The following is a 16,702-nucleotide window of genomic DNA, read 5'->3' on the forward strand; positions in this document are numbered from 1 at the left end:
TATCTGAAACCCAACATAGATGAGTTGCATAAGTAGTCTTGATGAGAGCTCTGCAACGGCTTACGGTCACACTACCCTGAGAACGCCCGATCTCGTCTGATCTCGGAAGCTAAGCAGGGTTTTGGCCTGGTTAGTACTTGGATGGGGAGACCACCTGGGAATACCAGGTGCTGTAAGCTTTTCCCCTCTTGCTTCCATTACCATGGTCTTGTTATACATTACTAGTTTGTTATCTGAAACCCAACATAGATGAAGTTGCATAAGTAGTCTTGATGAGAGCTCTGCAATGGCTTACGGTCTCACTACCCTGAGAACGCCCGATCTCGTCTGATCTCGGAAGCTAAGCAGGGTTTGGCCTGGTTAGTACTTGGATGGGAGACCACCTGGGAATACCGGTGCTGTAAGCTTTTCCCCTCTTGCTTCCATTACCATGGTCTTGTTATACATTTACTAGTTTGTTATCTGAAACCCAACATAGATGAAGTTGGCATAAGTAGTCTTGATGAGAGCTCTGCAACGGCTTACGGTCACACTACCCTTGAGAACGCCCGATCTCGTCTGATCTCAGAAGCTAAGCAGGGTTTGGCCTGGTTAGTACTTGGATGGGAGACCACCTGGGAATACCAGGTGCTGTAAGCTTTTCCCCTCTTGCTTCCTTACCATGGTCTTGTTATACATTACTAGTTTCTTATCTGAAACCCAACATAGATGAAATTGCATAAGTAGTCTTGATGAGAGCTCTGCAATGGCTTACGGTCACACTACCCTGAGAACGCCCGATCTCGTCTGATCTCGGAAGCTAAGCAGGGTTGGCCTGGTTAGTACTTGGATGGGAGACCACCTGGAATACCAGGTGCTGTAAGCTTTTCCCCTCTTGCTTCCATTACCATGGTCTTGTTATACATTACTAGTTTGTTATCTGAAACCCAACATAGATGAAGTTGCATAAGTAGTCTTGATGAGAGCTCTGCAATGGCTTACGGGTCACACTACCCTGAGAACGCCCGATCTCGTCTGATCTCGGAAGCTAAGCAGGGTTTAGGCCTGGTTAGTACTTGGATGGGAGACCACCTGGGAATACCAGGTGCTGTAAGCTTTTGCCCTCTTGCTTCCATTACCATGGTCTTGTTATACATTACTAGTTTGTTATCTGAAACCCAACATAGATGAAGTTGCATAAGTAGTCTTGATGAGAGCTCTGCAATGGCTTACGGTCACACTACCCTGAGAACGCCCGCTCTCGTCTGATCTTGGAAGCTAAGCAGGGTTTGGCCTGGTTAGTACTTGGATGGGAGACCACCTGGGAATACCAGGTGCTGTAAGCTTTTCCCCTCTTGCTTCCATTACCATGGTCTTGTTATACATTACTAGTTTGTTGTCTGAAACCCAACATAGATGAAGTTGCATAAGTAGTCTTGATGAGAGCTCTGCAACGGCTTACGGTCACACTACCCTGAGAACGCCCGATCTCGTCTGATCTCGGAAGCTAAGCAGGGTTTGGCCTGGTTAGTACTTGGATGGGAGACCACCTGGGAATACCAGGTGCTGTAAGCTTTTCCCCTCTTGCTTCCATTACCATGGTCTTGTTATACATTACTAGTTTGTTATCTGAAACCCAACATAGATGAAGTTGCATAAGTAGTCTTGATGAGAGCTCTGCAATGGCTTACGGTCACACTACCCTGAGAACGCCCGATCTCGTCTGATCTCGGAAGCTAAGCAGGGTTTGGCCTGGTTAGTACTTGGATGGGAGACCACCTGGGAATACCAGGTGCTGTAAGCTTTTCCCCTCTTGCTTCCATTACCATGGTCTTGTTATACATTACTAGTTTGTTATCTGAAACCCAACATAGATGAAGTTGCATAAGTAGTCTTGATGAGAGCTCTGCAATGGCTTACGGTCACACTACCCTGAGAACGCCCGATCTCGTCTGATCTCGGAAGCTAAGCAGGGTTTGGCCTGGTTAGTACTTGTAAGGGAGACCACCTGGGAATACCAGGTGCTGTAAGCTTTTCCCCTCTTGCTTCCATTACCATGGTCTTGTTATACATTACTAGTTTGTTATCTGAAACCCAACATAGATGAAGTTGCATAAGTAGTCTTGATGAGAGCTCTGCAATGGCTTACGGTCACACTACCCTGAGAACGCCCGATCTCGTCTGATCTCGGAAGCTAAGCAGGGTTTGGCCTGGTTAGTACTTGGATGGGAGACCACCTGGGAATACCAGGTGCTGTAAGCTTTTCCCCTCTTGCTTCCATTACCATGGTCTTGTTATACATTACTAGTTTGTTATCTGAAACCCAACATAGATGAAGTTGCATAAGTAGTCTTGATGAGAGCTCTGCAATGGCTTACGGTCACACTACCCTGAGAACGCCCGATCTCGTCTGATCTCGGAAGCTAAGCAGGGTTTGGCCTGGTTAGTACTTGGATGGGAGAACACCTGGGAATACCAGGTGCTGTAAGCTTTTCCCCTCTTGCTTCCATTACCATGGTCTTGTTATACATTACTAGTTTGTTATCTGAAACCCAACATAGATGAAGTTGCATAAGTAGTCTTGATGAGAGCTCTGCAATGGCTTACGGTCACACTACCCTGAGAACGCCCGATCTCGTCTGATCTCGGAAGCTAAGCAGGGTTTGGCCTGGTTAGTACTTGGATGGGAGACCACCTGGGAATACCAGGTGCTGTAAGCTTTTCCCCTCTTGCTTCCATTACCATCGTCTTGTTATACATTACTAGTTTGTTATCTGAAACCCAACATAGATGAAGTTGCATAAGTAGTCTTGATGAGAGCTCTGCAATGGCTTACGGTCACACTACCCTGAGAACGCCCGATCTCGTCTGATCTCGGAAGCTAAGCAGGGTTTGGCCTGGTTAGTACTTGGATGGGAGACCACCTGGGAATACCAGGTGCTGTAAGCTTTTCCCCTCTTGCTTCCATTACCATGGTCTTGTTATACATTACTAGTTTGTTATCTGAAACCCAACATAGATGAAGTTGCATAAGTAGTCTTGATGAGAGCTCTGCAATGGCTTACGGTCACACTACCCTGAGAACGCCCGATCTCGTCTGATCTCGGAAGCTAAGCAGGGTTTGGCCTGGTTAGTACTTGGATGGGAGACCACCTGGGAATACCAGGTGCTGTAAGCTTTTCCCCTCTTGCTTCCATTACCATGGTCTTGTTATACATTACTAGTTTGTTATCTGAAACCCAACATAGATGAAGTTGCATAAGTAGTCTTGATGAGAGCTCTGCAATGGCTTACGGTCACACTACCCTGAGAACGCCCGATCTCGTCTGATCTCGGAAGCTAAGCAGGGTTTGGCCTGGTTAGTACTTGGATGGGAGACCACCTGGGAATACCAGGTGCTGTAAGCTTTTCCCCTCTTGCTTCCATTACCATGGTCTTGTTATACATTACTAGTTTGTTATCTGAAACCCAACATAGATGAAGTTGCATAAGTAGTCTTGATGAGAGCTCTGCAACGGCTTACGGTCACACTACCCTGAGAACGCCCGATCTCGTCTGATCTCGGAAGCTAAGCAGGGTTTGGCCTGGTTAGTACTTGGATGGGAGACCACCTGGGAATACCAGGTGCTGTAAGCTTTTCCCCTCTTGCTTCCATTACCATGGTCTTGTTATACATTACTAGTTTGTTATCTGAAACCCAACATAGATGAAGTTGCATAAGTAGTCTTGATGAGAGCTCTGCAATGGCTTACGGTCACACTACCCTGAGAACGCCCGATCTCGTCTGATCTCGGAAGCTAAGCAGGGTTTGGCCTGGTTAGTACTTGGATGGGAGACCACCTGGGAATACCAGGTGCTGTAAGCTTTTCCCCTCTTGCTTCCATTACCATGGTCTTGTTATACATTACTAGTTTGTTATCTGAAACCCAACATAGATGAAGTTGCATAAGTAGTCTTGATGAGAGCTCTGCAATGGCTTACGGTCACACTATTCTGAGAACGCCCGATCTCGTCTGATCTCGGAAGCTAAGCAGGGTTTGGCCTGGTTAGTACTTGGATGGGAGACCACCTGGGAATACCAGGTGCTGTAAGCTTTTCCCCTCTTGCTTCCATTACCATGGTCTTGTTATACATTACTAGTTTGTTATCTGAAACCCAACATAGATGAAGTTGCATAAGTAGTCTTGATGAGAGCTCTGCAATGGCTTACGGTCACACTACCCTGAGAACGCCCGATCTCGTCTGATCTCGGAAGCTAAGCAGGGTTTGGCCTGGTTAGTACTTGGATGGGAGACCACCTGGGAATACCAGGTGCTGTAAGCTTTTCCCCTCTTGCTTCCATTACCATGGTCTTGTTATACATTACTAGTTTGTTATCTGAAACCCAACATAGATGAAGTTGCATAAGTAGTCTTGATGAGAGCTCTGCAATGGCTTACGGTCACACTACCCTGAGAACGCCCGATCTCGTCTGATCTCGGAAGCTAAGCAGGGTTTGGCCTGGTTAGTACTTGGATGGGAGACCACCTGGGAATACCAGGTGCTGTAAGCTTTTCCCCTCTTGCTTCCATTACCATGGTCTTGTTATACATTACTAGTTTGTTATCTGAAACCCAACATAGATGAAGTTGCATAAGTAGTCTTGATGAGAGCTCTGCAATGGCTTACGGTCACACTACCCTGAGAACGCCCGATCTCGTCTGATCTCGGAAGCTAAGCAGGGTTTGGCCTGGTTAGTACTTGGATGGGAGACCACCTGGGAATACCAGGTGCTGTAAGCTTTTCCCCTCTTGCTTCCATTACCATGGTCTTGTTATACATTACTAGTTTGTTATCTGAAACCCAACATAGATGAAGTTGCATAAGTAGTCTTGATGAGAGCTCTGCAATGGCTTACGGTCACACTACCCTGAGAACGCCCGATCTCGTCTGATCTCGGAAGCTAAGCAGGGTTTGGCCTGGTTAGTACTTGGATGGGAGACCACCTGGGAATACCAGGTGCTGTAAGCTTTTCCCCTCTTGCTTCCATTACCATGGTCTTGTTATACATTACTAGTTTGTTATCTGAAACCCAACATAGATGAAGTTGCATAAGTAGTCTTGATGAGAGCTCTGCAATGGCTTACGGTCACACTACCCTGAGAACGCCCGATCTCGTCTGATCTCGGAAGCTAAGCAGGGTTTGGCCTGGTTAGTACTTGGATGGGAGACCACCTGGGAATACCAGGTGCTGTAAGCTTTTCCCCTCTTGCTTCCATTACCATGGTCTTGTTATACATTACTAGTTTGTTATCTGAAACCCAACATAGATGAAGTTGCATAAGTAGTCTTGATGAGAGCTCTGCAACGGCTTACGGTCACACTACCCTGAGAACGCCCGATCTCGTCTGATCTCGGAAGCTAAGCAGGGTTTGGCCTGGTTAGTACTTGGATGGGAGACCACCTGGGAATACCAGGTGCTGTAAGCTTTTCCCCTCTTGCTTCCATTACCATGGTCTTGTTATACATTACTAGTTTGTTATCTGAAACCCAACATAGATGAAGTTGCATAAGTAGTCTTGATGAGAGCTCTGCAATGGCTTACGGTCACACTACCCTGAGAACGCCCGATCTCGTCTGATCTCGGAAGCTAAGCAGGGTTTGGCCTGGTTAGTACTTGGATGGGAGACCACCTGGGAATACCAGGTGCTGTAAGCTTTTCCCCTCTTGCTTCCATTACCATGGTCTTGTTATACATTACTAGTTTGTTATCTGAAACCCAACATAGATGAAGTTGCATAAGTAGTCTTGATGAGAGCTCTGCAATGGCTTACGGTCACACTACCCTGAGAACGCCCGATCTCGTCTGATCTCGGAAGCTAAGCAGGGTTTGGCCTGGTTAGTACTTGGATGGGAGACCACCTGGGAATACCAGGTGCTGTAAGCTTTTCCCCTCTTGCTTCCATTACCATGGTCTTGTTATACATTACTAGTTTGTTATCTGAAACCCAACATAGATGAAGTTGCATAAGTAGTCTTGATGAGAGCTCTGCAATGGCTTACGGTCACACTACCCTGAGAACGCCCGATCTCGTCTGATCTCGGAAGCTAAGCAGGGTTTGGCCTGGTTAGTACTTGGATGGGAGACCACCTGGGAATACCAGGTGCTGTAAGCTTTTCCCCTCTTGCTTCCATTACCATGGTCTTGTTATACATTACTAGTTTTTATCTGAAACCCAACATAGATGAAGTTGCATAAGTAGTCTTGATGAGAGCTCTGCAACGGCTTACGGTCACACTACCCTGAGAACTCCCGATCTCGTCTGATCTCAGAAGCTAAGCAGGGTTTGGCCTGGTTAGTACTTGGATGGGAGACCACCTGGGAATACCAGGTGCTGTAAGCTTTTCCCCTCTTGCTTCCATTACCATGGTCTTGTTATACATTACTAGTTTGTTATCTGAAACCCAACATAGATGAAGTTGCATAAGTAGTCTTGATGAGAGCTCTGCAATGGCTTACGGTCACACTACCCTGAGAACGCCCGATCTCGTCTGATCTCGGAAGCTAAGCAGGGTTTGGCCTGGTTAGTACTTGGATGGGAGACCACCTGGGAATACCAGGTGCTGTAAGCTTTTCCCCTCTTGCTTCCATTACCATGGTCTTGTTATACATTACTAGTTTGTTGTCTGAAACCCAACATAGATGAAGTTGCATAAGTAGTCTTGATGAGAGCTCTGCAATGGCTTACGGTCACACTACCCTGAGAACGCCCGATCTCGTCTCATCTCGGAAGCTAAGCAGGATTTGGCCTGGTTAGTACTTGGATGGGAGACCACCTGGGAATACCAGGTGCTGTAAGCTTTTCCCCTCTTGCTTCCATTACCATGGTCTTGTTATACATTACTAGTTTGTTATCTGAAACCCAACATAGATGAAGTTGCATAAGTAGTCTTGATGAGAGCTCTGCAACGGCTTACGGTCACACTACCCTGAGAACGCCCGATCTCGTCTGATCTCGGAAGCTAAGCAGGGTTTGGCCTGGTTAGTACTTGGATGGGAGACCACCTGGGAATACCAGGTGCTGTAAGCTTTTCCCCTCTTGCTTCCATTACCATGGTCTTGTTATACATTACTAGTTTGTTATCTGAAACCCAACATAGATGAAGTTGCATAAGTAGTCTTGATGAGAGCTCTGCGATGGCTTACGGTCACACTACCCTGAGAACGCCCGATCTCGTCTGATCTCGGAAGCTAAGCAGGGTTTGGCCTGGTTAGTACTTGGATGGGAGACCACCTGGGAATACCAGGTGCTGTAAGCTTTTCCCCTCTTGCTTCCATTACCATGGTCTTGTTATACATTACTAGTTTGTTATCTGAAACCCAACATAGATGAAGTTGCATAAGTAGTCTTGATGAGAGCTCTGCAACGGCTTACGGTCACACTACCCTGAGAACGCCCGATCTCGTCTGATCTCAGAAGCTAAGCAGGGTTTGGCCTGGTTAGTACTTGGATGGGAGACCACCTGGGAATACCAGGTGCTGTAAGCTTTTCCCCTCTTGCTTCCATTACCATGGTCTTGTTATACATTACTAGTTTCTTATCTGAAACCCAACATAGATGAAATTGCATAAGTAGTCTTGATGAGAGCTCTGCAATGGCTTACGGTCACACTACCCTGAGAACGCCCGATCTCGTCTGATCTCGGAAGCTAAGCAGGGTTTGGCCTGGTTAGTACTTGGATGGGAGACCACCTGGGAATACCAGGTGCTGTAAGCTTTTCCCCTCTTGCTTCCATTACCATGGTCTTGTTATACATTACTAGTTTGTTATCTGAAACCCAACATAGATGAAGTTGCATAAGTAGTCTTGATGAGAGCTCTGCAATGGCTTACGGTCACACTACCCTGAGAACGCCCGATCTCGTCTGATCTCGGAAGCTAAGCAGGGTTTGGCCTGGTTAGTACTTGGATGGGAGACCACCTGGGAATACCAGGTGCTGTAAGCTTTTGCCCTCTTGCTTCCATTACCATGGTCTTGTTATACATTACTAGTTTGTTATCTGAAACCCAACATAGATGAAGTTGCATAAGTAGTCTTGATGAGAGCTCTGCAATGGCTTACGGTCACACTACCCTGAGAACGCCCGCTCTCGTCTGATCTCGGAAGCTAAGCAGGGTTTGGCCTGGTTAGTACTTGGATGGGAGACCACCTGGGAATACCAGGTGCTGTAAGCTTTTCCCCTCTTGCTTCCATTACCATGGTCTTGTTATACATTACTAGTTTGTTATCTGAAACCCAACATAGATGAAGTTGCATAAGTAGTCTTGATGAGAGCTCTGCAATGGCTTACGGTCACACTACCCTGAGAACGCCCGCTCTCGTCTGATCTCGGAAGCTAAGCAGGGTTTGGCCTGGTTAGTACTTGGATGGGAGACCACCTGGGAATACCAGGTGCTGTAAGCTTTTCCCCTCTTGCTTCCATTACCATGGTCTTGTTATACATTACTAGTTTGTTATCTGAAACCCAACATAGATGAAGTTGCATAAGTAGTCTTGATGAGAGCTCTGCAATGGCTTACGGTCACACTACCCTGAGAACGCCCGATCTCGTCTGATCTCGGAAGCTAAGCAGGGTTTGGCCTGGTTAGTACTTGTAAGGGAGACCACCTGGGAATACCAGGTGCTGTAAGCTTTTCCCCTCTTGCTTCCATTACCATGGTCTTGTTATACATTACTAGTTTGTTATCTGAAACCCAACATAGATGAAGTTGCATAAGTAGTCTTGATGAGAGCTCTGCAATGGCTTACGGTCACACTACCCTGAGAACGCCCGATCTCGTCTGATCTCGGAAGCTAAGCAGGGTTTGGCCTGGTTAGTACTTGGATGGGAGACCACCTGGGAATACCAGGTGCTGTAAGCTTTTCCCCTCTTGCTTCCATTACCATGGTCTTGTTATACATTACTAGTTTGTTATCTGAAACCCAACATAGATGAAGTTGCATAAGTAGTCTTGATGAGAGCTCTGCAATGGCTTACGGTCACACTACCCTGAGAACGCCCGATCTCGTCTGATCTCGGAAGCTAAGCAGGGTTTGGCCTGGTTAGTACTTGGATGGGAGAACACCTGGGAATACCAGGTGCTGTAAGCTTTTCCCCTCTTGCTTCCATTACCATGGTCTTGTTATACATTACTAGTTTGTTATCTGAAACCCAACATAGATGAAGTTGCATAAGTAGTCTTGATGAGAGCTCTGCAATGGCTTACGGTCACACTACCCTGAGAACGCCCGATCTCGTCTGATCTCGGAAGCTAAGCAGGGTTTGGGCTGGTTAGTACTTGGATGGGAGACCACCTGGGAATACCAGGTGCTGTAAGCTTTTCCCCTCTTGCTTCCATTACCATGGTCTTGTTATACATTACTAGTTTGTTATCTGAAACCCAACATAGATGAAGTTGCATAAGTAGTTTTGATGAGAGCTCTGCAATGGCTTACGGTCACACTACCCTGAGAACGCCCGATCTCGTCTGATCTCGGAAGCTAAGCAGGGTTTGGCCTGGTTAGTACTTGGATGGGAGATCACCTGGGAATACCAGGTGCTGTAAGCTTTTCCCCTCTTGCTTCCATTACCATGGTCTTGTTATACATTACTAGTTTGTTATCTGAAACCCAACATAGATGAAGTTGCATAAGTAGTCTTGATGAGAGCTCTGCAATGGCTTACGGTCACACTACCCTGAGAACGCCCGATCTCGTCTGATCTCGGAAGCTAAGCAGGGTTTGGCCTGGTTAGTACTTGGATGTCAGACCACCTGGGAATACCAGGTGCTGTAAGCTTTTCCCCTCTTGCTTCCATTACCATGGTCTTGTTATACATTACTAGTTTGTTATCTGAAACCCAACATAGATGAAGTTGCAAAAGTAGTCTTGATGAGAGCTCTGCAATGGCTTACGGTCACACTACCCTGAGAACGCCCGATCTCGTCTGATCTCGGAAGCTAAGCAGGGTTTGGCCTGGTTAGTACTTGGATGGGAGACCACCTGGGAATACCAGGTGCTGTAAGCTTTTCCCCTCTTGCTTCCATTACCATGGTCTTGTTATACATTACTAGTTTGTTATCTGAAACCCAACATAGATGAAGTTGCATAAGTAGTCTTGATGAGAGCTCTGCAATGGCTTACGGTCACACTACCCTGAGAACGCCTGATCTCGTCTGATCTTGGAAGCTAAGCAGGGTTTGGCCTGGTTAGTACTTGGATGGGAGACCACCTGGGAATACCAGGTGCTGTAAGCTTTTCCCCTCTTGCTTCCATTACCATGGTCTTGTTATACATTACTAGTTTGTTATCTGAAACCAAACATAGATGAAGTTGCATAAGTAGTCTTGATGAGAGCTCTGCAATGGCTTACGGTCACACTACCCTGAGAACGCCCGATCTCGTCTGATCTCGGAAGCTAAGCAGGGTTTGGCCTGGTTAGTACTTGGATGGGAGACCACCTGGGAATACCAGGTGCTGTAAGCTTTTCCCCTCTTGCTTCCATTACCATGGTCTTGTTATACATTACTAGTTTGTTATCTGAAACCCAACATAGATGAAGTTGCATAAGTAGTCTTGATGAGAGCTCTGCAACGGCTTACGGTCACACTACCCTGAGAACGCCCGATCTCGTCTGATCTCGGAAGCTAAGCAGGGTTTGGCCTGGTTAGTACTTGGATGGGAGACCACCTGGGAATACCAGGTGCTGTAAGCTTTTCCCCTCTTGCTTCCATTACCATGGTCTTGTTATACATTACTAGTTTGTTATCTGAAACCCAACATAGATGAAGTTGCATAAGTAGTCTTGATGAGAGCTCTGCAATGGCTTACGGTCACACTACCCTGAGAACGCCTGATCTCGTCTGATCTTGGAAGCTAAGCAGGGTTTGGCCTGGTTAGTACTTGGATGGGAGACCACCTGGGAATACCAGGTGCTGTAAGCTTTTCCCCTCTTGCTTCCATTACCATGGTCTTGTTATACATTACTAGTTTGTTATCTGAAACCAAACATAGATGAAGTTGCATAAGTAGTCTTGATGAGAGCTCTGCAATGGCTTACGGTCACACTACCCTGAGAACGCCCGATCTCGTCTGATCTCGGAAGCTAAGCAGGGTTTGGCCTGGTTAGTACTTGGATGGGAGACCACCTGGGAATACCAGGTGCTGTAAGCTTTTCCCCTCTTGCTTCCATTACCATGGTCTTGTTATACATTACTAGTTTGTTATCTGAAACCCAACATAGATGAAGTTGCATAAGTAGTCTTGATGAGAGCTCTGCAACGGCTTACGGTCACACTACCCTGAGAACGCCCGATCTCGTCTGATCTCGGAAGCTAAGCAGGGTTTGGCCTGGTTAGTACTTGGATGGGAGACCACCTGGGAATACCAGGTGCTGTAAGCTTTTCCCCTCTTGCTTCCATTACCATGGTCTTGTTATACATTACTAGTTTGTTATCTGAAACCCAACATAGATGAAGTTGCATAAGTAGTCTTGATGAGAGCTCTGCAATGGCTTACGGTCACACTACCCTGAGAACGCCCGATCTCGTCTGATCTCGGAAGCTAAGCAGGGTTTGGCCTGGTTAGTACTTGGATGGGAGACCACCTGGGAATACCAGGTGCTGTAAGCTTTTCCCCTCTTGCTTCCATTACCATGGTCTTGTTATACATTACTAGTTTGTTATCTGAAACCCAACATAGATGAAGTTGCATAAGTAGTCTTGATGAGAGCTCTGCAACGGCTTACGGTCACACTACCCTGAGAACGCCCGATCTCGTCTGATCTCAGAAGCTAAGCAGGGTTTGGCCTGGTTAGTACTTGGATGGGAGACCACCTGGGAATACCAGGTGCTGTAAGCTTTTCCCCTCTTGCTTCCATTACCATGGTCTTGTTATACATTACTAGTTTGTTATCTGAAACCCAACATAGATGAAATTGCATAAGTAGTCTTGATGAGAGCTCTGCAATGGCTTACGGTCACACTACCCTGAGAACGCCCGATCTCGTCTGATCTCGGAAGCTAAGCAGGGTTTGGCCTGGTTAGTACTTGGATGGGAGACCACCTGGGAATACCAGGTGCTGTAAGCTTTTCCCCTCTTGCTTCCATTACCATGGTCTTGTTATACATTACTAGTTTGTTATCTGAAACCCAACATAGATGAAGTTGCATAAGTAGTCTTGATGAGAGCTCTGCAATGGCTTACGGTCACACTACCCTGAGAACGCCCGATCTCGTCTGATCTCGGAAGCTAAGCAGGGTTTGGCCTGGTTAGTACTTGGATGGGAGACCACCTGGGAATACCAGGTGCTGTAAGCTTTTGCCCTCTTGCTTCCATTACCATGGTCTTGTTATACATTACTAGTTTGTTATCTGAAACCCAACATAGATGAAGTTGCATAAGTAGTCTTGATGAGAGCGCTGCAATGGCTTACGGTCACACTACCCTGAGAGCGCCCGATCTCGTCTGATCTCGGAAGCTAAGCAGGGTTTGGCCTGGTTAGTACTTGGATGGGAGACCACCTGGGAATACCAGGTGCTGTAAGCTTTTCCCCTCTTGCTTCCATTACCATGGTCTTGTTATACATTACTAGTTTGTTGTCTGAAACCCAACATAGATGAAGTTGCATAAGTAGTCTTGATGAGAGCTCTGCAACGGCTTACGGTCACACTACCCTGAGAACGCCCGATCTCGTCTGATCTCGGAAGCTAAGCAGGGTTTGGCCTGGTTAGTACTTGGATGGGAGACCACCTGGGAATACCAGGTGCTGTAAGCTTTTCCCTTTTGCTTCCATTACCATGGTCTTGTTATACATTACTAGTTTGTTATCTGAAACCCAACATAGATGAAGTTGCATAAGTAGTCTTGATGAGAGCTCTGCAATGGCTTACGGTCACACTACCCTGAGAACGCCCGATCTCGTCTGATCTCGGAAGCTAAGCAGGGTTTGGCCTGGTTAGTACTTGGATGGGAGACCACCTGGGAATACCAGGTGCTGTAAGCTTTTCCCCTCTTGCTTCCATTACCATGGTCTTGTTATACATTACTAGTTTGTTATCTGAAACCCAACATAGATGAAGTTGCATAAGTAGTCTTGATGAGAGCTCTGCAATGGCTTACGGTCACACTACCCTGAGAACGCCCGATCTCGTCTGATCTCGGAAGCTAAGCAGGGTTTGGCCTGGTTAGTACTTGGATGGGAGACCACCTGGGAATACCAGGTGCTGTAAGCTTTTCCCCTCTTGCTTCCATTACCATGGTCTTGTTATACATTACTAGTTTGTTATCTGAAACCCAACATAGATGAAGTTGCATAAGTAGTCTTGATGAGAGCTCTGCAACGGCTTACGGTCACACTACCCTGAGAACGCCCGATCTCGTCTGATCTCAGAAGCTAAGCAGGGTTTGGCCTGGTTAGTACTTGGATGGGAGACCACCTGGGAATACCAGGTGCTGTAAGCTTTTCCCCTCTTGCTTCCATTACCATGGTCTTGTTATACATTACTAGTTTGTTATCTGAAACCCAACATAGATGAAATTGCATAAGTAGTCTTGATGAGAGCTCTGCAATGGCTTACGGTCACACTACCCTGAGAACGCCCGATCTCGTCTGATCTCGGAAGCTAAGCAGGGTTTGGCCTGGTTAGTACTTGGATGGGAGACCACCTGGGAATACCAGGTGCTGTAAGCTTTTCCCCTCTTGCTTCCATTACCATGGTCTTGTTATACATTACTAGTTTGTTATCTGAAACCCAACATAGATGAAGTTGCATAAGTAGTCTTGATGAGAGCTCTGCAATGGCTTACGGTCACACTACCCTGAGAACGCCCGATCTCGTCTGATCTCGGAAGCTAAGCAGGGTTTGGCCTGGTTAGTACTTGGATGGGAGACCACCTGGGAATACCAGGTGCTGTAAGCTTTTGCCCTCTTGCTTCCATTACCATGGTCTTGTTATACATTACTAGTTTGTTATCTGAAACCCAACATAGATGAAGTTGCATAAGTAGTCTTGATGAGAGCGCTGCAATGGCTTACGGTCACACTACCCTGAGAACGCCCGATCTCGTCTGATCTCGGAAGCTAAGCAGGGTTTGGCCTGGTTAGTACTTGGATGGGAGACCACCTGGGAATACCAGGTGCTGTAAGCTTTTCCCCTCTTGCTTCCATTACCATGGTCTTGTTATACATTACTAGTTTGTTGTCTGAAACCCAACATAGATGAAGTTGCATAAGTAGTCTTGATGAGAGCTCTGCAACGGCTTACGGTCACACTACCCTGAGAACGCCCGATCTCGTCTGATCTCGGAAGCTAAGCAGGGTTTGGCCTGGTTAGTACTTGGATGGGAGACCACCTGGGAATACCAGGTGCTGTAAGCTTTTCCCTTTTGCTTCCATTACCATGGTCTTGTTATACATTACTAGTTTGTTATCTGAAACCCAACATAGATGAAGTTGCATAAGTAGTCTTGATGAGAGCTCTGCAATGGCTTACGGTCACACTACCCTGAGAACGCCCGATCTCGTCTGATCTCGGAAGCTAAGCAGGGTTTGGCCTGGTTAGTACTTGGATGGGAGACCACCTGGGAATACCAGGTGCTGTAAGCTTTTCCCCTCTTGCTTCCATTACCATGGTCTTGTTATACATTACTAGTTTGTTATCTGAAACCCAACATAGATGAAGTTGCATAAGTAGTCTTGATGAGAGCTCTGCAACGGCTTACGGTCACACTACCCTGAGAACTCCCGATCTCGTCTGATCTCAGAAGCTAAGCAGGGTTTGGCCTGGTTAGTACTTGGATGGGAGACCACCTGGGAATACCAGGTGCTGTAAGCTTTTCCCCTCTTGCTTCCATTACCATGGTCTTGTTATACATTACTAGTTTGTTATCTGAAACCCAACATAGATGAAATTGCATAAGTAGTCTTGATGAGAGCTCTGCAATGGCTTACGGTCACACTACCCTGAGAACGCCCGATCTCGTCTGATCTCGGAAGCTAAGCAGGGTTTGGCCTGGTTAGTACTTGGATGGGAGACCACCTGGGAATACCAGGTGCTGTAAGCTTTTCCCCTCTTGCTTCCATTACCATGGTCTTGTTATACATTACTAGTTTGTTATCTGAAACCCAACATAGATGAAGTTGCATAAGTAGTCTTGATGAGAGCTCTGCAATGGCTTACGGTCACACTACCCTGAGAACGCCCGATCTCGTCTGATCTCGGAAGCTAAGCAGGGTTTGGCCTGGTTAGTACTTGGATGGGAGACCACCTGGGAATACCAGGTGCTGTAAGCTTTTCCCCTCTTGCTTCCATTACCATGGTCTTGTTATACATTACTAGTTTGTTATCTGAAACCCAACATAGATGAAGTTGCATAAGTAGTCTTGATGAGAGCTCTGCAATGGCTTACGGTCACACTACCCTGAGAACGCCCGATCTCGTCTGATCTCGGAAGCTAAGCAGGGTTTGGCCTGGTTAGTACTTGGATGGGAGACCACCTGGGAATACCAGGTGCTGTAAGCTTTTCCCCTCTTGCTTCCATTACCATGGTCTTGTTATACATTACTAGTTTGTTGTCTGAAACCCAACATAGATGAAGTTGCATAAGTAGTCTTGATGAGAGCTCTGCAATGGCTTACGGTCACACTACCCTGAGAACGCCCGATCTCGTCTGATCTCGGAAGCTAAGCAGGATTTGGCCTGGTTAGTACTTGGATGGGAGACCACCTGGGAATACCAGGTGCTGTAAGCTTTTCCCCTCTTGCTTCCATTACCATGGTCTTGTTATACATTACTAGTTTGTATCTGAAACCCAACATAGATGAAGTTGCATAAGTAGTCTTGATGAGAGCTCTGCAATGGCTTACGGTCACACTACCCTGAGAACGCCCGATCTCGTCTGATCTCGGAAGCTAAGCAGGGTTTGGCCTGGTTAGTACTTGGATGGGAGACCACCTGGGAATACCAGGTGCTGTAAGCTTTTCCCCTCTTACTTCCATTACCATGGTCTTGTTATACATTACTAGTTTGTTATCTGAAACCCAACATAGATGAAGTTGCATAAGTAGTCTTGATGAGAGCTCTGCAATGGTTTACGGTCACACTACCCTGAGAACGCCCGATCTCGTCTGATCTCGGAAGCTAAGCAGGGTTTGGCCTGGTTAGTACTTGGATGGGAGACCACCTGGGAATACCAGGTGCTGTAAGCTTTTCCCCTCTTGCTTCCATTACCATGGTCTTGTTATACATTACTAGTTTGTTATCTGAAACCCAACATAGATGAAGTTGCATAAGTAGTCTTGATGAGAGCTCTGCAATGGCTTACGGTCACACTACCCTGAGAACGCCCGATCTCGTCTGATCTCGGAAGCTAAGCAGGGTTTGGCCTGGTTAGTACTTGGATGGGAGACCACCTGGGAATACCAGGTGCTGTAAGCTTTTCCCCTCTTGCTTCCATTACCATGGTCTTGTTATACATTACTAGTTTGTTATCTGAAACCCAACATAGATGAAGTTGCATAAGTAGTCTTGATGAGAGCTCTGCAATGGCTTACGGTCACACTACCCTGAGAACGCCCGATCTCGTCTGATCTCGGAAGCTAAGCAGGGTTTGGCCTGGTTAGTACTTGGATGGGAGACCACCTGGGAATACCAGGTGCTGTAAGCTTTTCCCCTCTTGCTTCCATTACCATGGTCTTGTTATAC

General features: G+C 46.7%; 70 non-coding genes and 3 pseudogenes across 70 annotated transcripts; all 73 read left to right on the forward strand.

Moving 5' to 3' along the window:
* Window positions 1–58: 58 nt before the first annotated feature.
* Window positions 59–179, forward strand: LOC125786041 (5S ribosomal RNA; annotated as a pseudogene).
* Window positions 180–289: 110 nt separating this feature from the next.
* On the forward strand, window positions 290–407 carry LOC125786674 (5S ribosomal RNA). The gene has a single exon (XR_007428761.1). It is a non-coding gene; the product is annotated as a 5S ribosomal RNA (ribosomal RNA).
* A 112-nt stretch (window positions 408–519) lies between these two features.
* LOC125785983 (5S ribosomal RNA) lies at window positions 520–639 on the forward strand. The gene has a single exon (XR_007428240.1). It is a non-coding gene; the product is annotated as a 5S ribosomal RNA (ribosomal RNA).
* A 109-nt stretch (window positions 640–748) lies between these two features.
* Window positions 749–865, forward strand: LOC125786054 (5S ribosomal RNA; annotated as a pseudogene).
* Window positions 866–975: 110 nt separating this feature from the next.
* On the forward strand, window positions 976–1,096 carry LOC125786679 (5S ribosomal RNA). The gene has a single exon (XR_007428766.1). It is a non-coding gene; the product is annotated as a 5S ribosomal RNA (ribosomal RNA).
* A 110-nt stretch (window positions 1,097–1,206) lies between these two features.
* LOC125785978 (5S ribosomal RNA) lies at window positions 1,207–1,325 on the forward strand. The gene has a single exon (XR_007428236.1). It is a non-coding gene; the product is annotated as a 5S ribosomal RNA (ribosomal RNA).
* Window positions 1,326–1,435: 110 nt separating this feature from the next.
* On the forward strand, window positions 1,436–1,554 carry LOC125786197 (5S ribosomal RNA). The gene has a single exon (XR_007428327.1). It is a non-coding gene; the product is annotated as a 5S ribosomal RNA (ribosomal RNA).
* Window positions 1,555–1,664: 110 nt separating this feature from the next.
* On the forward strand, window positions 1,665–1,783 carry LOC125786198 (5S ribosomal RNA). Its single transcript, XR_007428328.1, has one exon. It is a non-coding gene; the product is annotated as a 5S ribosomal RNA (ribosomal RNA).
* A 110-nt stretch (window positions 1,784–1,893) lies between these two features.
* Window positions 1,894–2,012, forward strand: LOC125786624 (5S ribosomal RNA). Its single transcript, XR_007428716.1, has one exon. It is a non-coding gene; the product is annotated as a 5S ribosomal RNA (ribosomal RNA).
* A 110-nt stretch (window positions 2,013–2,122) lies between these two features.
* On the forward strand, window positions 2,123–2,241 carry LOC125786200 (5S ribosomal RNA). The gene has a single exon (XR_007428329.1). It is a non-coding gene; the product is annotated as a 5S ribosomal RNA (ribosomal RNA).
* A 110-nt stretch (window positions 2,242–2,351) lies between these two features.
* LOC125786633 (5S ribosomal RNA) lies at window positions 2,352–2,470 on the forward strand. The gene has a single exon (XR_007428724.1). It is a non-coding gene; the product is annotated as a 5S ribosomal RNA (ribosomal RNA).
* A 110-nt stretch (window positions 2,471–2,580) lies between these two features.
* On the forward strand, window positions 2,581–2,699 carry LOC125786202 (5S ribosomal RNA). The gene has a single exon (XR_007428331.1). It is a non-coding gene; the product is annotated as a 5S ribosomal RNA (ribosomal RNA).
* A 110-nt stretch (window positions 2,700–2,809) lies between these two features.
* On the forward strand, window positions 2,810–2,928 carry LOC125786203 (5S ribosomal RNA). The gene has a single exon (XR_007428332.1). It is a non-coding gene; the product is annotated as a 5S ribosomal RNA (ribosomal RNA).
* A 110-nt stretch (window positions 2,929–3,038) lies between these two features.
* LOC125786204 (5S ribosomal RNA) lies at window positions 3,039–3,157 on the forward strand. The gene has a single exon (XR_007428333.1). It is a non-coding gene; the product is annotated as a 5S ribosomal RNA (ribosomal RNA).
* A 110-nt stretch (window positions 3,158–3,267) lies between these two features.
* Window positions 3,268–3,386, forward strand: LOC125786205 (5S ribosomal RNA). The gene has a single exon (XR_007428334.1). It is a non-coding gene; the product is annotated as a 5S ribosomal RNA (ribosomal RNA).
* Window positions 3,387–3,496: 110 nt separating this feature from the next.
* On the forward strand, window positions 3,497–3,615 carry LOC125786206 (5S ribosomal RNA). Its single transcript, XR_007428335.1, has one exon. It is a non-coding gene; the product is annotated as a 5S ribosomal RNA (ribosomal RNA).
* A 110-nt stretch (window positions 3,616–3,725) lies between these two features.
* LOC125786207 (5S ribosomal RNA) lies at window positions 3,726–3,844 on the forward strand. Its single transcript, XR_007428336.1, has one exon. It is a non-coding gene; the product is annotated as a 5S ribosomal RNA (ribosomal RNA).
* Window positions 3,845–3,954: 110 nt separating this feature from the next.
* Window positions 3,955–4,073, forward strand: LOC125786534 (5S ribosomal RNA). Its single transcript, XR_007428634.1, has one exon. It is a non-coding gene; the product is annotated as a 5S ribosomal RNA (ribosomal RNA).
* A 110-nt stretch (window positions 4,074–4,183) lies between these two features.
* On the forward strand, window positions 4,184–4,302 carry LOC125786208 (5S ribosomal RNA). The gene has a single exon (XR_007428337.1). It is a non-coding gene; the product is annotated as a 5S ribosomal RNA (ribosomal RNA).
* Window positions 4,303–4,412: 110 nt separating this feature from the next.
* On the forward strand, window positions 4,413–4,531 carry LOC125786209 (5S ribosomal RNA). The gene has a single exon (XR_007428338.1). It is a non-coding gene; the product is annotated as a 5S ribosomal RNA (ribosomal RNA).
* Window positions 4,532–4,641: 110 nt separating this feature from the next.
* Window positions 4,642–4,760, forward strand: LOC125786211 (5S ribosomal RNA). Its single transcript, XR_007428339.1, has one exon. It is a non-coding gene; the product is annotated as a 5S ribosomal RNA (ribosomal RNA).
* A 110-nt stretch (window positions 4,761–4,870) lies between these two features.
* Window positions 4,871–4,989, forward strand: LOC125786212 (5S ribosomal RNA). The gene has a single exon (XR_007428340.1). It is a non-coding gene; the product is annotated as a 5S ribosomal RNA (ribosomal RNA).
* A 110-nt stretch (window positions 4,990–5,099) lies between these two features.
* On the forward strand, window positions 5,100–5,218 carry LOC125786214 (5S ribosomal RNA). The gene has a single exon (XR_007428342.1). It is a non-coding gene; the product is annotated as a 5S ribosomal RNA (ribosomal RNA).
* A 110-nt stretch (window positions 5,219–5,328) lies between these two features.
* Window positions 5,329–5,447, forward strand: LOC125786215 (5S ribosomal RNA). Its single transcript, XR_007428343.1, has one exon. It is a non-coding gene; the product is annotated as a 5S ribosomal RNA (ribosomal RNA).
* A 110-nt stretch (window positions 5,448–5,557) lies between these two features.
* LOC125786216 (5S ribosomal RNA) lies at window positions 5,558–5,676 on the forward strand. Its single transcript, XR_007428344.1, has one exon. It is a non-coding gene; the product is annotated as a 5S ribosomal RNA (ribosomal RNA).
* Window positions 5,677–5,786: 110 nt separating this feature from the next.
* On the forward strand, window positions 5,787–5,905 carry LOC125786217 (5S ribosomal RNA). Its single transcript, XR_007428345.1, has one exon. It is a non-coding gene; the product is annotated as a 5S ribosomal RNA (ribosomal RNA).
* A 110-nt stretch (window positions 5,906–6,015) lies between these two features.
* LOC125786218 (5S ribosomal RNA) lies at window positions 6,016–6,134 on the forward strand. Its single transcript, XR_007428346.1, has one exon. It is a non-coding gene; the product is annotated as a 5S ribosomal RNA (ribosomal RNA).
* A 109-nt stretch (window positions 6,135–6,243) lies between these two features.
* On the forward strand, window positions 6,244–6,362 carry LOC125786558 (5S ribosomal RNA). The gene has a single exon (XR_007428656.1). It is a non-coding gene; the product is annotated as a 5S ribosomal RNA (ribosomal RNA).
* Window positions 6,363–6,472: 110 nt separating this feature from the next.
* LOC125786219 (5S ribosomal RNA) lies at window positions 6,473–6,591 on the forward strand. The gene has a single exon (XR_007428347.1). It is a non-coding gene; the product is annotated as a 5S ribosomal RNA (ribosomal RNA).
* Window positions 6,592–6,701: 110 nt separating this feature from the next.
* LOC125786038 (5S ribosomal RNA) lies at window positions 6,702–6,820 on the forward strand (annotated as a pseudogene).
* A 110-nt stretch (window positions 6,821–6,930) lies between these two features.
* On the forward strand, window positions 6,931–7,049 carry LOC125786220 (5S ribosomal RNA). The gene has a single exon (XR_007428348.1). It is a non-coding gene; the product is annotated as a 5S ribosomal RNA (ribosomal RNA).
* Window positions 7,050–7,159: 110 nt separating this feature from the next.
* On the forward strand, window positions 7,160–7,278 carry LOC125786222 (5S ribosomal RNA). The gene has a single exon (XR_007428349.1). It is a non-coding gene; the product is annotated as a 5S ribosomal RNA (ribosomal RNA).
* A 110-nt stretch (window positions 7,279–7,388) lies between these two features.
* LOC125786548 (5S ribosomal RNA) lies at window positions 7,389–7,507 on the forward strand. Its single transcript, XR_007428647.1, has one exon. It is a non-coding gene; the product is annotated as a 5S ribosomal RNA (ribosomal RNA).
* A 110-nt stretch (window positions 7,508–7,617) lies between these two features.
* On the forward strand, window positions 7,618–7,736 carry LOC125786223 (5S ribosomal RNA). The gene has a single exon (XR_007428350.1). It is a non-coding gene; the product is annotated as a 5S ribosomal RNA (ribosomal RNA).
* A 110-nt stretch (window positions 7,737–7,846) lies between these two features.
* LOC125786224 (5S ribosomal RNA) lies at window positions 7,847–7,965 on the forward strand. Its single transcript, XR_007428351.1, has one exon. It is a non-coding gene; the product is annotated as a 5S ribosomal RNA (ribosomal RNA).
* Window positions 7,966–8,075: 110 nt separating this feature from the next.
* On the forward strand, window positions 8,076–8,194 carry LOC125786607 (5S ribosomal RNA). The gene has a single exon (XR_007428700.1). It is a non-coding gene; the product is annotated as a 5S ribosomal RNA (ribosomal RNA).
* A 110-nt stretch (window positions 8,195–8,304) lies between these two features.
* LOC125786608 (5S ribosomal RNA) lies at window positions 8,305–8,423 on the forward strand. Its single transcript, XR_007428701.1, has one exon. It is a non-coding gene; the product is annotated as a 5S ribosomal RNA (ribosomal RNA).
* A 110-nt stretch (window positions 8,424–8,533) lies between these two features.
* Window positions 8,534–8,652, forward strand: LOC125786625 (5S ribosomal RNA). Its single transcript, XR_007428717.1, has one exon. It is a non-coding gene; the product is annotated as a 5S ribosomal RNA (ribosomal RNA).
* Window positions 8,653–8,762: 110 nt separating this feature from the next.
* On the forward strand, window positions 8,763–8,881 carry LOC125786226 (5S ribosomal RNA). The gene has a single exon (XR_007428353.1). It is a non-coding gene; the product is annotated as a 5S ribosomal RNA (ribosomal RNA).
* A 110-nt stretch (window positions 8,882–8,991) lies between these two features.
* On the forward strand, window positions 8,992–9,110 carry LOC125786634 (5S ribosomal RNA). Its single transcript, XR_007428725.1, has one exon. It is a non-coding gene; the product is annotated as a 5S ribosomal RNA (ribosomal RNA).
* A 110-nt stretch (window positions 9,111–9,220) lies between these two features.
* LOC125786644 (5S ribosomal RNA) lies at window positions 9,221–9,339 on the forward strand. Its single transcript, XR_007428734.1, has one exon. It is a non-coding gene; the product is annotated as a 5S ribosomal RNA (ribosomal RNA).
* A 110-nt stretch (window positions 9,340–9,449) lies between these two features.
* Window positions 9,450–9,568, forward strand: LOC125786492 (5S ribosomal RNA). The gene has a single exon (XR_007428595.1). It is a non-coding gene; the product is annotated as a 5S ribosomal RNA (ribosomal RNA).
* A 110-nt stretch (window positions 9,569–9,678) lies between these two features.
* Window positions 9,679–9,797, forward strand: LOC125786000 (5S ribosomal RNA). Its single transcript, XR_007428256.1, has one exon. It is a non-coding gene; the product is annotated as a 5S ribosomal RNA (ribosomal RNA).
* A 110-nt stretch (window positions 9,798–9,907) lies between these two features.
* Window positions 9,908–10,026, forward strand: LOC125786227 (5S ribosomal RNA). The gene has a single exon (XR_007428354.1). It is a non-coding gene; the product is annotated as a 5S ribosomal RNA (ribosomal RNA).
* A 110-nt stretch (window positions 10,027–10,136) lies between these two features.
* LOC125786636 (5S ribosomal RNA) lies at window positions 10,137–10,255 on the forward strand. The gene has a single exon (XR_007428727.1). It is a non-coding gene; the product is annotated as a 5S ribosomal RNA (ribosomal RNA).
* Window positions 10,256–10,365: 110 nt separating this feature from the next.
* LOC125786228 (5S ribosomal RNA) lies at window positions 10,366–10,484 on the forward strand. Its single transcript, XR_007428355.1, has one exon. It is a non-coding gene; the product is annotated as a 5S ribosomal RNA (ribosomal RNA).
* Window positions 10,485–10,594: 110 nt separating this feature from the next.
* Window positions 10,595–10,713, forward strand: LOC125786229 (5S ribosomal RNA). The gene has a single exon (XR_007428356.1). It is a non-coding gene; the product is annotated as a 5S ribosomal RNA (ribosomal RNA).
* A 110-nt stretch (window positions 10,714–10,823) lies between these two features.
* Window positions 10,824–10,942, forward strand: LOC125786637 (5S ribosomal RNA). Its single transcript, XR_007428728.1, has one exon. It is a non-coding gene; the product is annotated as a 5S ribosomal RNA (ribosomal RNA).
* A 110-nt stretch (window positions 10,943–11,052) lies between these two features.
* Window positions 11,053–11,171, forward strand: LOC125786230 (5S ribosomal RNA). The gene has a single exon (XR_007428357.1). It is a non-coding gene; the product is annotated as a 5S ribosomal RNA (ribosomal RNA).
* Window positions 11,172–11,281: 110 nt separating this feature from the next.
* On the forward strand, window positions 11,282–11,400 carry LOC125786231 (5S ribosomal RNA). Its single transcript, XR_007428358.1, has one exon. It is a non-coding gene; the product is annotated as a 5S ribosomal RNA (ribosomal RNA).
* A 110-nt stretch (window positions 11,401–11,510) lies between these two features.
* On the forward strand, window positions 11,511–11,629 carry LOC125786233 (5S ribosomal RNA). Its single transcript, XR_007428359.1, has one exon. It is a non-coding gene; the product is annotated as a 5S ribosomal RNA (ribosomal RNA).
* Window positions 11,630–11,739: 110 nt separating this feature from the next.
* LOC125786549 (5S ribosomal RNA) lies at window positions 11,740–11,858 on the forward strand. Its single transcript, XR_007428648.1, has one exon. It is a non-coding gene; the product is annotated as a 5S ribosomal RNA (ribosomal RNA).
* Window positions 11,859–11,968: 110 nt separating this feature from the next.
* Window positions 11,969–12,087, forward strand: LOC125786234 (5S ribosomal RNA). The gene has a single exon (XR_007428360.1). It is a non-coding gene; the product is annotated as a 5S ribosomal RNA (ribosomal RNA).
* A 110-nt stretch (window positions 12,088–12,197) lies between these two features.
* LOC125786235 (5S ribosomal RNA) lies at window positions 12,198–12,316 on the forward strand. Its single transcript, XR_007428361.1, has one exon. It is a non-coding gene; the product is annotated as a 5S ribosomal RNA (ribosomal RNA).
* Window positions 12,317–12,426: 110 nt separating this feature from the next.
* LOC125786213 (5S ribosomal RNA) lies at window positions 12,427–12,545 on the forward strand. Its single transcript, XR_007428341.1, has one exon. It is a non-coding gene; the product is annotated as a 5S ribosomal RNA (ribosomal RNA).
* Window positions 12,546–12,655: 110 nt separating this feature from the next.
* Window positions 12,656–12,774, forward strand: LOC125786236 (5S ribosomal RNA). The gene has a single exon (XR_007428362.1). It is a non-coding gene; the product is annotated as a 5S ribosomal RNA (ribosomal RNA).
* Window positions 12,775–12,883: 109 nt separating this feature from the next.
* LOC125786238 (5S ribosomal RNA) lies at window positions 12,884–13,002 on the forward strand. Its single transcript, XR_007428364.1, has one exon. It is a non-coding gene; the product is annotated as a 5S ribosomal RNA (ribosomal RNA).
* Window positions 13,003–13,112: 110 nt separating this feature from the next.
* Window positions 13,113–13,231, forward strand: LOC125786239 (5S ribosomal RNA). The gene has a single exon (XR_007428365.1). It is a non-coding gene; the product is annotated as a 5S ribosomal RNA (ribosomal RNA).
* A 110-nt stretch (window positions 13,232–13,341) lies between these two features.
* On the forward strand, window positions 13,342–13,460 carry LOC125786550 (5S ribosomal RNA). Its single transcript, XR_007428649.1, has one exon. It is a non-coding gene; the product is annotated as a 5S ribosomal RNA (ribosomal RNA).
* A 110-nt stretch (window positions 13,461–13,570) lies between these two features.
* Window positions 13,571–13,689, forward strand: LOC125786240 (5S ribosomal RNA). The gene has a single exon (XR_007428366.1). It is a non-coding gene; the product is annotated as a 5S ribosomal RNA (ribosomal RNA).
* Window positions 13,690–13,799: 110 nt separating this feature from the next.
* On the forward strand, window positions 13,800–13,918 carry LOC125786241 (5S ribosomal RNA). Its single transcript, XR_007428367.1, has one exon. It is a non-coding gene; the product is annotated as a 5S ribosomal RNA (ribosomal RNA).
* A 110-nt stretch (window positions 13,919–14,028) lies between these two features.
* On the forward strand, window positions 14,029–14,147 carry LOC125786242 (5S ribosomal RNA). The gene has a single exon (XR_007428368.1). It is a non-coding gene; the product is annotated as a 5S ribosomal RNA (ribosomal RNA).
* Window positions 14,148–14,257: 110 nt separating this feature from the next.
* On the forward strand, window positions 14,258–14,376 carry LOC125786244 (5S ribosomal RNA). Its single transcript, XR_007428369.1, has one exon. It is a non-coding gene; the product is annotated as a 5S ribosomal RNA (ribosomal RNA).
* Window positions 14,377–14,485: 109 nt separating this feature from the next.
* On the forward strand, window positions 14,486–14,604 carry LOC125786245 (5S ribosomal RNA). Its single transcript, XR_007428370.1, has one exon. It is a non-coding gene; the product is annotated as a 5S ribosomal RNA (ribosomal RNA).
* A 110-nt stretch (window positions 14,605–14,714) lies between these two features.
* On the forward strand, window positions 14,715–14,833 carry LOC125786559 (5S ribosomal RNA). The gene has a single exon (XR_007428657.1). It is a non-coding gene; the product is annotated as a 5S ribosomal RNA (ribosomal RNA).
* A 110-nt stretch (window positions 14,834–14,943) lies between these two features.
* LOC125786246 (5S ribosomal RNA) lies at window positions 14,944–15,062 on the forward strand. The gene has a single exon (XR_007428371.1). It is a non-coding gene; the product is annotated as a 5S ribosomal RNA (ribosomal RNA).
* Window positions 15,063–15,172: 110 nt separating this feature from the next.
* On the forward strand, window positions 15,173–15,291 carry LOC125786247 (5S ribosomal RNA). Its single transcript, XR_007428372.1, has one exon. It is a non-coding gene; the product is annotated as a 5S ribosomal RNA (ribosomal RNA).
* Window positions 15,292–15,401: 110 nt separating this feature from the next.
* LOC125786248 (5S ribosomal RNA) lies at window positions 15,402–15,520 on the forward strand. The gene has a single exon (XR_007428373.1). It is a non-coding gene; the product is annotated as a 5S ribosomal RNA (ribosomal RNA).
* A 110-nt stretch (window positions 15,521–15,630) lies between these two features.
* On the forward strand, window positions 15,631–15,749 carry LOC125786532 (5S ribosomal RNA). Its single transcript, XR_007428632.1, has one exon. It is a non-coding gene; the product is annotated as a 5S ribosomal RNA (ribosomal RNA).
* A 109-nt stretch (window positions 15,750–15,858) lies between these two features.
* On the forward strand, window positions 15,859–15,977 carry LOC125786250 (5S ribosomal RNA). Its single transcript, XR_007428375.1, has one exon. It is a non-coding gene; the product is annotated as a 5S ribosomal RNA (ribosomal RNA).
* A 110-nt stretch (window positions 15,978–16,087) lies between these two features.
* LOC125786411 (5S ribosomal RNA) lies at window positions 16,088–16,206 on the forward strand. Its single transcript, XR_007428520.1, has one exon. It is a non-coding gene; the product is annotated as a 5S ribosomal RNA (ribosomal RNA).
* Window positions 16,207–16,316: 110 nt separating this feature from the next.
* On the forward strand, window positions 16,317–16,435 carry LOC125786251 (5S ribosomal RNA). The gene has a single exon (XR_007428376.1). It is a non-coding gene; the product is annotated as a 5S ribosomal RNA (ribosomal RNA).
* A 110-nt stretch (window positions 16,436–16,545) lies between these two features.
* LOC125786252 (5S ribosomal RNA) lies at window positions 16,546–16,664 on the forward strand. The gene has a single exon (XR_007428377.1). It is a non-coding gene; the product is annotated as a 5S ribosomal RNA (ribosomal RNA).
* The last annotated feature ends 38 nt before the right edge of the window (window positions 16,665–16,702 follow it).

The sequence above is a fragment of the Astyanax mexicanus genome, chromosome 21, assembly GCF_023375975.1.
Source record: "Astyanax mexicanus isolate ESR-SI-001 chromosome 21, AstMex3_surface, whole genome shotgun sequence".
Taxonomy (NCBI): domain Eukaryota; kingdom Metazoa; phylum Chordata; class Actinopteri; order Characiformes; family Acestrorhamphidae; genus Astyanax; species Astyanax mexicanus.